This window comes from Callorhinus ursinus, unplaced genomic scaffold, assembly GCF_003265705.2.
Source record: "Callorhinus ursinus isolate GAN/ISIS: 27379988/994484 unplaced genomic scaffold, GSC_fseal_2.0 scaffold8, whole genome shotgun sequence".
NCBI classification, from domain to species: Eukaryota; Metazoa; Chordata; class Mammalia; order Carnivora; family Otariidae; genus Callorhinus; species Callorhinus ursinus.
Genome location: NW_027397070.1, coordinates 7,746,123 through 7,759,572, shown reverse-complemented (window position 1 = coordinate 7,759,572; position 13,450 = coordinate 7,746,123). Strand labels below are relative to the sequence as shown.

Sequence of the window (13,450 nt, the reverse complement as noted above, 5' to 3'; positions counted from 1 at the left end):
GTATAAGTTAGTTTTATTTCTTTTTTTTTTAAAGATTTTTTATTTATTTATTCATGAGAGGCAGAGGGAGAGAGAGAGAGAGGGGCAGAGGGAGAAGCAGGCTCCCAAGGAGCAGGGAGCCCAATGCGGGACTTGATCCCAGGACCCTGGGATCATGACCTCAGCCGAAGGCAGATGCTTAACCACCTGAGCCACCCAGGCACCCAGCTTAGTTTTATTTCATCGATTGTCATTTTTTTTCATTTTAAAAAAGTTCGAATTGTATTTTGAGAAGGTTTATCAATAGCCATTTCAGAAGCAAATAAACAGATATGTTATTGAAATACATATGGTATTCTAAGTATTTCAAATTCATAGAGCTGAATGGAATTTATTTTTAACATTATGAAGAAATAGTCTTTCATGGACATTTTTAATGGTGCTTCTATTCCAAAATAACTTTTGTGGCTGTGACATTCTAGAAATAGATGTATTTGATGGAAATGTTGACAAGATTCTTATTTGTAAGCAATGAATGAAGCCACCTAGAATTTTAGTGACTTCCCTTCCAGTGAATGGCCATTCATATTTATTATTATCAATTCTAATAATAATCAGTTTTTAGAATGCCAGCTTGGCACTGTAGAACATTTGATGTGATCTCAATCTAATGAATCCACTTCTGAAGTACCATTGTTCAGTACACGAAAGCGCGTGCACACCTGAGAAGAAGATTCAATCTTGAGCCTCTGCCTTTTCCAGAAATTAATAATATGATAGGAGGTCAGGGCATCTATGCAATAGACCTTTGAGCATTAAGTCATTCTTGGCACTGCAAAGGAGGGTAATTTGTGTAAGACTTTTATTGTGAAGTCTGTCAGCATGGAAACTGCAAAACAAACTCTTGAAAGAGAAAATGCGTAATACTCTTTCTTTTTTCTCTTTTATTCCTTCCTTCCTTCCTTCCTTCCTTCCTTCTTTCATTCTTTCCCCCTTCCTTCCTTCCTTCCTTCCTTCCTTCCTTCCTTCCTTCCTTCCTTCCTTCCTTCCTTTTTGTTGTTATGGATGGCTAGAAATGATTCCACGTTTAGTAGCACAAGGCACAGAAGATTGTTCTTGATACAAAGGGAAACTTCCTCAAAAGTTTGGCTAAGGTGTTTGGAAAATTTGAATCCTTAAATGAAAAGAGAAAACTCAATTAATAATTATTTATCTGGTATCTACTGTGTACTTATCAAGGTATTAAACTTAATACATTGGTGTGTTTTTAAATGAAAGAAAGAATGGTTGTGTTGAAATGAAAGAAAGGTGCCAAAGAGCTGTGTGTAGAAAAAATACCTGGAGAATGTGTGACCTGTAAGAAGTGTGGGATAAAACATCCACCGTATATGAAGAGGACATGAAGTTTGGTGAGACTAAATAATTCTTAATTTATGCCGAAGTGAAGTTACTTACTGTTAATATCAAGGCAATGAATTAAGTGACTTATTTGTCAGCATCAATGCTGACAAATTTTGACAAAAATTTTGAGAGGTCAATAGAAGGTCCTTTAGAAGTTTTTATAAAAAATAGGGGTGCCTGGATGGCTCAGTTGTTTGGATGTCTGACTCTTGATTTCGGCTCAGGTCATGATCTCAGGGTTGTGGGATCGAGCTCCACATCGGGTTCCACACTCTGTGGGGAGTCTGCTTGGGATTCTCTCTTCCTCTTTCTCCCTTTAGCTCTCCCACTGCTCATGTGCACATGCACTCCCTCCCTCCCTCCCTTTCTAAAATAAATCTTCTAAAATATTTTATAAAAACTAAATATGTATGTATTTATAAGTAGCTAGCTACATGTAAACTCTTTCTGAATTTAATTCCATGAATATCTCTCTAGATATCTTTCAGAAAATGTATATTTTCTGTAAGAGCTAAAATAGAGGTATTTTTTTTTAATCTCAAAAAGGGATTAAAAAATACCAAAAATTTACTATTCGGTGGTAAAAGTAGAGAGACTGTGCCTCGGAGAAATAAAAGAGGGTTAAGATCCTATTCAATTAGAGGGATGCTTGCAGAAGAGGTGTGCCCTGGAATAGACCTTGAAGAGGATCAGCCTCTTTGTGTATATGATGGTGGAGAAGGGAGAGGCATCAGGACTGTCAGTGATGGACTGTAATAGTATAATAGTCTTAAGGAAGGCACGTAATGAATGGAGCACTGGGTGTTATGTGCAAGCAATGAGTCATGGAACATGACATCGAAAACTAATGATGTAATGTGTGGTGACTAACATAACATAATAAAATAAACAAAACAAAACAAAACTAATGATGTAATGTATGGTGACTAACATAATCAAATAAAATAAAAAAAAAAAAAGAAAAAAGAATAGTATAATAGCCCATGTGTCTGTGTGTGCATGGGAGAAACAGAAACAGAGGAAAAGGAAAACTGGTATCTAACTAAATATTTCACTTGTGGCTTTTGGGTGCACCATGCAATTGGACAGAGGGTTTTGCCATCCAAGGTGGCTCTGCTTTATATGATTAAATTCCCCTCTATTTCTGATTATTGCTTGAGTCTCTGAGCAGCCTATACCTCTGCCACAGCAATGATATTTATGCTCCTTTAAAGGATTTTTTCTGCTTATTCATTTTATCTTTGTAGCTTATTACATAGCTGTGTTTTGGGCATCCTGCTAGCATCCATTCACCATATTTGTGCCCTGTGATAAGAGATGTTGTATGTTGGTGAATTTCTTCCTTAATAAGTTCTGAGTGTCTAGAACAGTGCCTGGATATAAGCAGGCATTTGTTAAATATTTGGTTAATGTTTTTTGGTAGGGATTCTTCCTTGCTGTTTAATACCAGGTATATTTTATGTGAAAGGCAGATAAAACTTAACCACAGGAAACTGTGACCATGGTGGTAGATACAATTTTCAGTCATATGAAGCATCTAATTTCACAACAGTGGATCAGTTTCATAGAAAATTACGTATCTTTGTTTATCAGAGTATGTAGTGTCGGACAGAAATTAGGCTTTTTTTTTGTATAATTGGTTTCAGTGTTTGCATTCTCATCTGTCTGTGTACTGCTAGTTAGGCCATGTCTTCTCTTGGAAGAGTTATTGCATTAGAAGATTTCATTCCCTTGGAAGATACTTGGAATATTTTATCTTTAGCCATTTTATTGAAAAAAGGGGGGGCAGGTCAAGGGGCTGATTTCAGTCCTGTGATAGTCCTTTAAGAGTATCTGAATTTGCGGCACCTGGGTGGCACAGTCGGTTAAGTGTCTGCCTTCAGCTCAGGTCATGATCCCAGGGTCCTGGGATGGAGTCTTGAATTGGGCTCCTTGCTCAGCAGGGAGCCTGCTTCTCCCTCTGCCCCCCCCCCCCACTGGTGCTTGCGCGCTCTCTCTCTCTGACAAATAAATAAAATGAAATCTTTAAAAAAAAGAGTATTTGAATTTTCTAAGGTTATTTCCTAACTCACCTTCATTTGTTATGTTGTTAGTTTTCGCACCTATCTGTCTGTCCATCCATCTATTATCTTTCTGTCTGTCTCTCTGTCATCTATCTGTCCATGTAGCTACTTACTCATCTGTGTATCATCTCTGTTTCTGTCATCTGTCTGCCCATCTATGTACCTGTTCATCTTCTTTTTTTTTTAATTTTTTTTTAATTTTATTTATTTATTTCAGAGAGAGAGAGAATGAGAGATAGAAAGCACGAGAGGGAAGAGGGTCAGAGGGAGAAGCAGACTCCCCGCCAAGCAGGGAGCCCGATGTGGGACTCGATCCCGGGACTCCAGGATCATGACCTGAGCCGAAGGCAGTCGCTTAACCAACTGAGCCACCCAGGCACCCTACCTGTTCATCTTCTATTCATCTATCAATCATCTACGCCTACTACACACACACACACACACACACACATTTATTTTAGGATACCATTTATTATGTCAGGTACCAGGTCACATTTGTTATTCCTTCCAGCATATTTGCTTTGTAGATGAAGAATTAAGAATTAGGGGGCTTAGCTCTCTTGCTCAATTAGTGAGGTATGAGCAAAAATTGATTTTAAAAAGATTCTTTATTTGATGGGGTTTTCGCTTTTGAAAGATGCCATTGAGAGATTTAGTCTTTTACTTGTAACAGATTGGGAGAACTAATACAAATTCTTAACAGTGAGAAAAAATAAAACATTTGAAATATCTGAGCATGTCAGAAACTAGCAGTTCTTTGCTTTGTCTTAGGAGAACAGTAATGGTGTCTGGAGAGAACTACATTTGATAAGATATTGGCAAAACTATTAAAAGAATACTGTGGTAGTATCAATAATACAATCGTCCAGGGATTTGAGAAGTTCATATGCATACAGAAAATGATACAAATCGTTTGAGAACCTTGTTAGAGAATTACCAAGGAAAGATTTTTTGCTTAAGTGATTTCCTGTGTTCTTCAGGGCTAACATTTGTCCAAAAGTTTCTCTTTTGGAGTCAAGGAGAATGCACAGGATTGAAGTCTATCTATGAGCTTCTTCAGATAGGAATTCCCTAAATGCCTGAAGTACTGCCAGCTGTTATTGCCAATATTCTCAGTTTGCAGCCTAGGGTATACTTTGATGCTTCTCATAATTTGGGGGGTATGACTGTTATGTTATTTCCATTCCAATGTGGACAGTTTTTATAGTGAAATGATCTTAGTTATTTTATGCTAGGGTAGCATAGCATAGACCTTTGACTTTGTCTCTATACTTCTTTTTTTTCTTTAGTAGCACTTATCTCATTATCGTCTTACCACAGTGTAATTTCACATTTATTTGTGTGATTCTCTAACTGCTGTCTCCGCTGTTGGACTCCATGTTCCACAAGAACATTTTTCTGCTTCCTTCTGTAGCCTTAGAGCCTAGAATTATGCTTGTACACACACACACACGCACACACACACGCTCTGTAAATTCTTGTTAGAGGAAGGAAAGGACCTCCGAGAGACTTAGACTAGGCTAGATAAGAACTCATTACAGCATCCCCGACTGCATTATTTTCTAAATGCTCAGAAAGCATATTAAAGATGGAATTGTCTTTAGCAGCCTATAGCTTTTATTTTTTATTTTATTTTATTTTTATTTTTTTTAAGATTTTATTTATTCATTTGCGAGAGAGACAGAGAACAAGCATGGGGAGAGGCAGAGGGAGAGGGAGAAGCAGACTCCCCGCTGAGCAAGGAGCCTGATGTGGGACTCGATCCCAGGACCCCGGGATCATGACCTGAGCCGAAGGCAGACGCTTAACCATCTGAGCCACCCAGGCGCCCCTTATTTTTTATTTTTTAAAAAAGATTTATTTGCGAGAGAGAGAGAGCACGAGTGGGGTGAAGAGTAGAGGGAGAAACAGACTCCATACTGAGCAGGGAGCCTGACCTGGATCATGACCTGAACCCAAGGCAGACACTTAACTGACTGAGCCACCCAGACGCCCCAGCCTATAGCTTTTATTTTATTTTATTTTTTTTAAGATTTTATTTATTTATTTGAGAGAGAGAGAATGAGAGATAGAGAGCACGAGAGGGAAGAGGGTCAGAGGGAGAAGCAGACTCCCCGCCGAGCAGGGAGCCCGATGTGGGACTCGATCCCGGGACTCCAGGATCATGACCTGAGCCGAAGGCAGTCGCTTAACCAACTGAGCCACCCAGGCGCCCAGCCTATAGCTTTTAAATAATACCTTTTCCCATTTTGAAAATCCTTCTTTGATTTACTTGGATATATTCATAACTGAAGACACTTGGAAACATTGACTTCTTGTCTGATTTTCCCCAAAACTTTCTTTTTTTTACCTTGAAGAAAATAACAATATGTATTAGATATTTGCTTGTATTTGCAGATGAGAAAATTGGGGTGAAGTCCTTTTCTTATGATCACTTAATTAATAATTAAAAGGAATATAGAAAGAATTGTATTCTTTTATCTCTCTCTCTCTCTCTCTTTTTTTGCAAAGAAGAAAATAACCGCTTAGTTTTTCAGGTGCTTCTTTCTCTATTTAGCTGTGCAGTTGTATTGAAAATGATGATAATTTACTTCATTTTCAATACATAACTTTTATTCCTTTTTCAAATGTCCATGGCATTGGTTAGCACTTCAGAAAAAAGTTTAAAATGTGAGCAACAGTATTTCTAGAAGCATACTCCTAGTCCTTCATTATTCGATAATGCTATTAGTTGTTTCATATAGGTTTTTTTCATGTAAATGGAATTTTTTTATCCCTAATACTAGTAGATAATAGTATAAACATCTATTAATATTAAAGAAGCACTGGTAGAAATCTTACTACAAATCTTAATCAAAATTTTGGTTCGGGAATAGTCTTTCTAATTTATATCCAAAACATAATTGCCTTTAAAATAATAATTTCAATCATATTAGGCTAGCAGTATTTATACTTTTTTTAAAAGATTTTATTTATTTATTTGACAGAGAGAGACACAGCGAGAGAGTGAACACAAGCAGGGGGAGTGGAAGAGGGAGAAGCAGGCTTCCCGCGGAGCAGGGAGCCCGATGTGGGGCTGGATCCCAGCACCCTGGGATCATGACCTGAGCTGAAGGCAGACGCTTAATGACTGAGCCACGCAGGCGCCCCAGTGTTTATACTTTTAAATTGCATTAAAATTAAGATGAGTTTAAGAAAATAGTCTCAAGGACTAGAGGTCTAATGACGCCAACTTTAGTAGTGTTACTCTGAGGAGAACCCAAGCATGTTAGGGTTGTGGGGTGTTTGCACACGTTAGGAACACAGCAGTTCAGGGGATAGAAGATACCTGCTTCAGAGCTTTAGGTCAATATCACTACTTGAATAATAAAGGGTTAGTTCTGTTCCACTTTACCCAGCACATTATTTTTACCTTATTTCATCTTGTACATTGTATGCTTTTTTGGTGAACTTTTTTTTAACCACTTTAGAAACAAGGTTGAGTATGTATCAGTAAATACGGTAAATAACTTAGGGTTGTAGTAATAACATCTTACGCCTTACCTGGGAACTGAATCTCTGGTTTGTGTGGTGTACTTGTTCTTTATATCATTCCTCCACTTTTTTTTTCCATTTCATTGCTATGTGGACTTTTATTCCCATTACTCACTTATGTTAACCCTGCGGGTCAGTATGGATGTTAACAGATTCCCTCATATACCACTGTGACTTATTGTCCTGTTAACCTTGAATTGTACCATTTAGGTCTGATTTTTTCTTTCTTCTCTTGAATATATTTGCTTACTAATAGGTTAACTGAAATATGCCCTATGTTCCAGGTCTCAAGTATCCCTTCAAGGGATGCCTTCTAGCCTAATTCATGTAAAAGTTGATTTATCTTTCTGTAGGTCTTCCAGCATGATTATGTGTGTCCACTCATCTGGGCGTTTATACATTGCCTCAAGTCTTATTCACTGGGGCTCATATCACTTACAACATATTACATTGTATATTTATAACCTAAGCTTTTCTTCTTCATTTTGTAGTCTTTGAGAAAAAGCAGTGTACCTCATATACTGTCATATCGCTCAGGGAGCCTAGAGCTGTTCCTTGTATAGATTAGGTGCTCAATTTTCTCCTTCTTGTCTTCACAGAACAGATACCTTATTTCATGCTTCTTTGAAATCTTGCTTCTACTGCATCAGTGATATGGACATAGTAAATATACTACACATGCAGATATGATACAGATCAAATCTTCATGCATCATAGAGGGCATGCATTTTGTTGACACCACATTGTGTACTGGTTGCATCCCTAGCAGGAGACCTAACCATCTTCGTACAAGAGGAAGGGAGAGTGATAGTGGCATTAGGCTGTGTTAAAAGTATTCAAGTCCACCTGCAGGGCAGTTGGGATTGCTTTCTGGGTTTTTTCCTGGAGCTTGAGCTGAGAGAACACATTAAAACCATCTCTAGAAGATTTTATATTAACATTGGCAAGAAACAAACAATTGACATCAGGCATAAGTCTTAATTTGCGTTATGCTTTTGGCGCATCGTTGCTGGGAAAATTATGCTAATCCTCACCATCTGCAGCTACCAGATGTGCCATTGAGAGGTGCACAAGTTCCTTTCCAGAAAACTGCTCGATGTTGAATGTCAATCATTCCAGTTAAAATGACAGCACCTACCATCAGAGGAGGGAAGACAACTACAATTCATGTTTTTTCTTTACCATCACATACAAATCTGGATGATTAATACATTTAGTAGCTGACAGAGGAAAACTAACAAATGTAGTTGCTCAGTCCATCTTTTGTTCTGTTGCAAAATAGCTATGGAATCTGTTAAAGACTATCTCATTGAATATACATGTACAGTGGGTGTGGTTACATTCTGCTGACTGCATTATATTTCTTGGCTTGTATGGTTTATTATATTAAGAGAATTGGCTGGAAGGGTGTCAGCAGATGGTGCTAGGCACAGAGTTAAGTTTTGTCATTGCATGGTTTAGCATGCTTCCAGGAACTCTCTCCCAAATATGATTTTTGAAAATAAACTTGTTCATTTGAACACACTGACAGGTTCTTCCCCGAGAGTCTTATATCATAAAGACATTGCCATCAATTTACTGGAACTATGATTTTGTTCCTTTTGGTTGGGAGGAAGAGAACAAGAGAAACTAAGAAGTGGTGACAATCGACTTTTATTTAAAATCTTTAATGTTTTACCTGGATCTGGATGTATCTACATTTAGACATATTAGGAATCCTTTCTGTACTAGTTTCATACCCTTTTAATTTTGGCAGCTACTGCTAAGCATTACAAGAATGCCAGGGCACAGAAGCACGTTGAACATACCAGGTACACCCTAAAATTCCACTGATTTCTAGAATATTAATGAATAACAGTGTACGCCAGCGGCTGGACCTTTCCGTGAGCCTTGTTGTTCAAGAATGTGTCAGAGTGGGGAGCAGGTGCCTTCCTCCCCTTTCCGTCATTCCTTATTCAGGTCCCTGCCAGCCACACCGTGCTTTTTCCTCAAGAGGCTTTGTGTGGACATCGGAGTATTTTCTCATAGCTTAGGTATTCTGTAAACTCGTTCTAACCAATGTATCCAAAAAAAGTATATTTTGATTTAAATTACACTCCTTAGGGAATGGGGAATTCCCCCTTAACTCTGCTAACTGCTGTTCTTCAACTTTTGTCAGGAAATGGGGCATTTTTTAGTCATAATTATTTCTCCAAACTGCCTGTGATAAATATCTGAAGTCACCCCTTTTGTCCCATATTGGTATGTGGTGGTGTTCTTAAATCCTGAGTAAATGGGAATTTATAAAGGAATATGAAAGAAGAGGCAGCTTAGTCCAAAAAATAAGGGGTCCTCTGGATGAGTAGGAGATCATGAATGTTGAAAGAGTTACACTGTTTTGTCTTTTTGTACGATAGTGTTCCCTGAAAGTTCATCTCAGAGATAAATACAACTGTGTTTTATTTTCTCAGGACTGAGGAATAGAGCCTACAAAGGAAAATATTTTAAGCAATTTTCATCAGTCTTTGTGCCTTTGCCCTACTGAACCCCCAGCCTCTTTCTCTTCTACTCTTGAGTGAACTGCTCACCTGGTCTAGTAATAATAATAAGCTAGCATCTGTCTTTGTCACCTGACTGAGGTCCTTGATATGTTGAGACTGCTCTCTTTTTTGTTTTGTCAGATATAGCTCTGAATCTGTCTCTGGAACATTATAGCATCTATTAAATATTTGTTGAGCAAATAGATGGGTGAATAATATTATATTATTCTTATATGCAGAGTTTCATATATGGAGAATCATCTTCGATGTCTTTAAGGTTCGTGAGAATACAACATTTTGGACTATAAATCACAGACAAAATAATTTGTGTCTCTTAATTTTGAAATATGTAATAACATAATGTGTTCTATTATCGTTGGTATTGCTAACATTAGACTTGAAATATTAATACATTGGTGTATATATGTATTTTTTTATAAAATCTTATTACCTTTCAGTGTTTCAGTCCAGTTTTACATTTGAAATATTTGTCATATATGTTTCACATTAAAAAAGAAGTTAGCTCACTGAAAATCCTGATAGCAAAAGTCACTTTTAAACTTTTATTCATTGTACAAGCAGAACATTGCATACATTTTGAAAAAATCTTTTAGTCCTAGTGTCAGTAAATTACTTGTGACATTTTTGTCTGTGCTCCTGTAGACCTTTTAAAATGTACTTAAGTACAAACTTTTAAGTAAAAGGAAGATTGCACTGTACATATTGTTCTTTAACTGAGCATCATTTTTGAGTTGACAAAATTACCCAAAACATTTTAGGGTAGGAGTTGCCATTTGATGATCATCTCTGCAGATGATGCTCACATTGAAACTAGAAGGTCACCCATATGGAGAGGTTAAAAATAAAATCTGCTGGCCTTCAAAATCCTCTTATCAGCCACCTAACGGGGTCAGATACTGACAATGATGCATCTGAGAGCAGTGAGTAAAGACAGATTGCAGAAGTTTCATAATTGTGAATTGTGTTCTCAATTTGTTCATTTTTGCTTATGTTTGTTCCCTGTCTTGGGGTCTCTGGACTGTGCAAATTTAGGTGGCAAATCTCAGATGTAGCCCCAAAGGGCTAGTAGTCATTTAGATATTCATGCATGAAATAAAGTATTTTTATATGTCAATCAAATATACCCAGAAATCAGAAGGCAAGTTTTTTCCCAAAGTAAGTTCCATCTAAATGTAGCTAAAAAGAACTACTTTGTCATTAAAGTGAATGAATATTCATTTTTAGAACAGACATGATGTTTGGATTGTGTTAAACATATGTCTGTTAGTGAAAGTGTGAGTCACAAAGAAAATTTCATCTAAAAATAATATCTATAGAAAAAAGCAATAAATATACATATAGAAAAATGCTTTTTTCTGTAAACTTTTACTTCTTTATTTTTAATGCTAGTGATATCCTGTATTTATTTTCTGTTATTAAAAGAAATGGTTGACCATGTTCAGAATAGCATGATTCACAATGGCTAAGAGGTGGTGTCAACCCAGGTGTCCTATCCAGGGATAGATGGACAAACCAGATATGGTATATACATACAACGAAATATTATTCCACCCTAAAAAGGTGGGGAATCCTGACATATGGTATACCGTGGATGAACCTTGAGGACATGATAAGATTAAGCTAGTCACCAAAAGACAAATGTGTATAATTCCACTCATGTAAGTTATCTAGAGTTGTCAAATTCATAGAAACAGAAGGTAGAATGGTGGGTGCCAGGATCTGGGGAGGGGGAAAAGGGGGAGTTGTTTAATGGGTATAGACTTTCAATTTCAGTTTTGTGAGATAAAAAAGTTCTGGAAGTTGGTTGCATAACAATGAATAGACTTACCCCTTCTAAACTATACAGCTAAAAATGGTTAAGGTAGTAAATTTTATATTACGTGTATTTTGCCACCATAAAAAGAGAGAGAAACTGGAGAGAAAGTATAATTTTTAGATTGGAGCTTATTTATTTTTTACCATAATTGTTTCTACAGAAAAGATAACCTAGGATTGGTCTTGGACCTTTAACAGGGTTATGATATAATACATGATTACTGATCAAATATAGATATATAAGAAAACCTAGTTAAGGCTCAGTGGCAAGTCACTTGTCCCTAAATTGTCTATTTTATTTATTTTTGGTAGAAAACACTGGGCATTGTAAATTATTATTTGTAGAATAATTAAAAGCTAACTACGGGGCGCCTGGATGGCTCAGTTTGTTAGGCGTCTGCCTTTGGCTCAGGTCATGATCCCAGGGTCCTGGGATCGAGCCCTGCATGGGGCTCCCTGCTCAGCGGGAAGTCTGCTTCTCCCTCTCCCACTCCCCCTGCTTGTGTTCCCTCTCTCACTGTCTCTCTCTGTCAAATAAATGAATAAAATCTTAAAAAAAAAGCTAAGTATTAAAATCACCATGTTCAAATATGTATTTAACAGAGCTTTGCTTTTTAATGGTTATTAATAAATAATCCAGAGACATTGATTTATTCACAGATTTATTGACGGCTTACTATTGTGTTAGAGACTGAGCTGGGTTCAGACATATAATGATGAATAAGTTAAGTCTTGTCCTCAAGGAATCTAAAGTCAATTGGAATGGATTGGGAAGAGAGTAGCAAACAGAAAATTACAGTAAAGTTCCATAAAGATTATGAAAGGGGTTAATTAAGAGTATGATGGAAAAAATGTAGGGTTTTGGGAGTTCAGGGTTTCTGTTTTGGGGCTTCAGGAAACACCTTGTGGAAGAACCAGTAGCTTTGTTCAGTGAAAAATCTAAGTTCATTGGGTGAAATGGTTGGAGGAGAAAATGGAGGAAACTAAATGCAGAGGCAGATCGGTCGAGAGAGCTTCCGGTCGTTTTGCCGGGAGAGTCTTTTATGTCTGCTGTCCTGGAGTGCATGGGTTCTTTTTCACTGTCCTAAGTCCAGGTTTGGTGGTGTGCCTGTGGGGCTCAGCAAACATGGCTTAGCAACTGAGACTAGTTTACTGTGCTTGGAACACTGAGTTTGGGGTGGAGGAGGGAAGAGTTTACTGTGCTTGGAACACTGAGTTTGGGGTGGGGGAGGGGAGAGATGCCACACGTAAGGTGAGGCTACATTATGAAGTTACATGCCGCCTTGCAGCATGATTCTGGCAGTGAAGAACCATGCAAGATTTTTATAGAGGAGAGTAGTAGAGAGAGATTGGTACTTCAGAAATTTGATTGCAGATTCACCGAAGAGAAGAGATTGAAATGGAATGAGAGGCAGGGCCATCACTTAATAAGCTAGCAGTATCGTGGGGGACAATAACTGACATTGGTTGTAGGAATAGAAAGGAGTGAGTGACTTCCAGAGCTATTAAAAAGCTAGACTTGCTCTTTGCCACATCTATTGTGAGAATGAAGGCCATTCTCAGCAATCAGACAGTTGACATTCCAGAAAATGTTGGCATCACTCTGAAGGGACATACTGTTACTATGAAGGACCCCAGAGGAACTCTACCAAGGGACTTCGATCACATCAGTGTAGAACTCAGTCCCTTTGGAAAGAAAAAGAAGCAGCTCTGGGTTGACAAATGTTGGGAAAGTAGGGAAGAACTGGCTACTGTTCTCAGTCTGTAGTCACGTACAGAACATGATCAAGGGCTTTACACTGGGCTTCCCCTACAAAATGAGGTCTATGCATACTCACTTCCCCACCAACATGGTTATTCAGGAGAATGGTTCTCTTGTTGAAATCAGAAATTTCTTGGGTGAAAAATATATCCACAGTGTTCAGATGAGACTAGGTGTTGCTTGTTTGGTATCTCAAGAAAGCTGAGTTAATTCTTGAAGGAAATGGCATTGACCTTGTATCAAACTCAGCTGCTTTGATTCAGCAAGCCATAGCAGTTAAAAACAAGGATATCAGAAAATTTTTGGATGGTATATATGTTTCTAAAAAAGAAACAATTCGGGTTGATGAATAAGAT

The 13,450-nt window shown here is 37.7% G+C and overlaps 1 protein-coding gene and 1 pseudogene across 4 annotated transcripts in view; both read left to right on the top strand.

Annotated features, from left to right (window-relative positions):
• The window catches only part of PRKD1 (protein kinase D1), a 318,122-nt gene that overhangs the window by 37,381 nt on the left and 267,291 nt on the right, over positions 1-13,450 (top strand). The window lies entirely within an intron of this gene.
• LOC141373155 (large ribosomal subunit protein uL6 pseudogene) lies at positions 12,879-13,447 on the top strand (annotated as a pseudogene).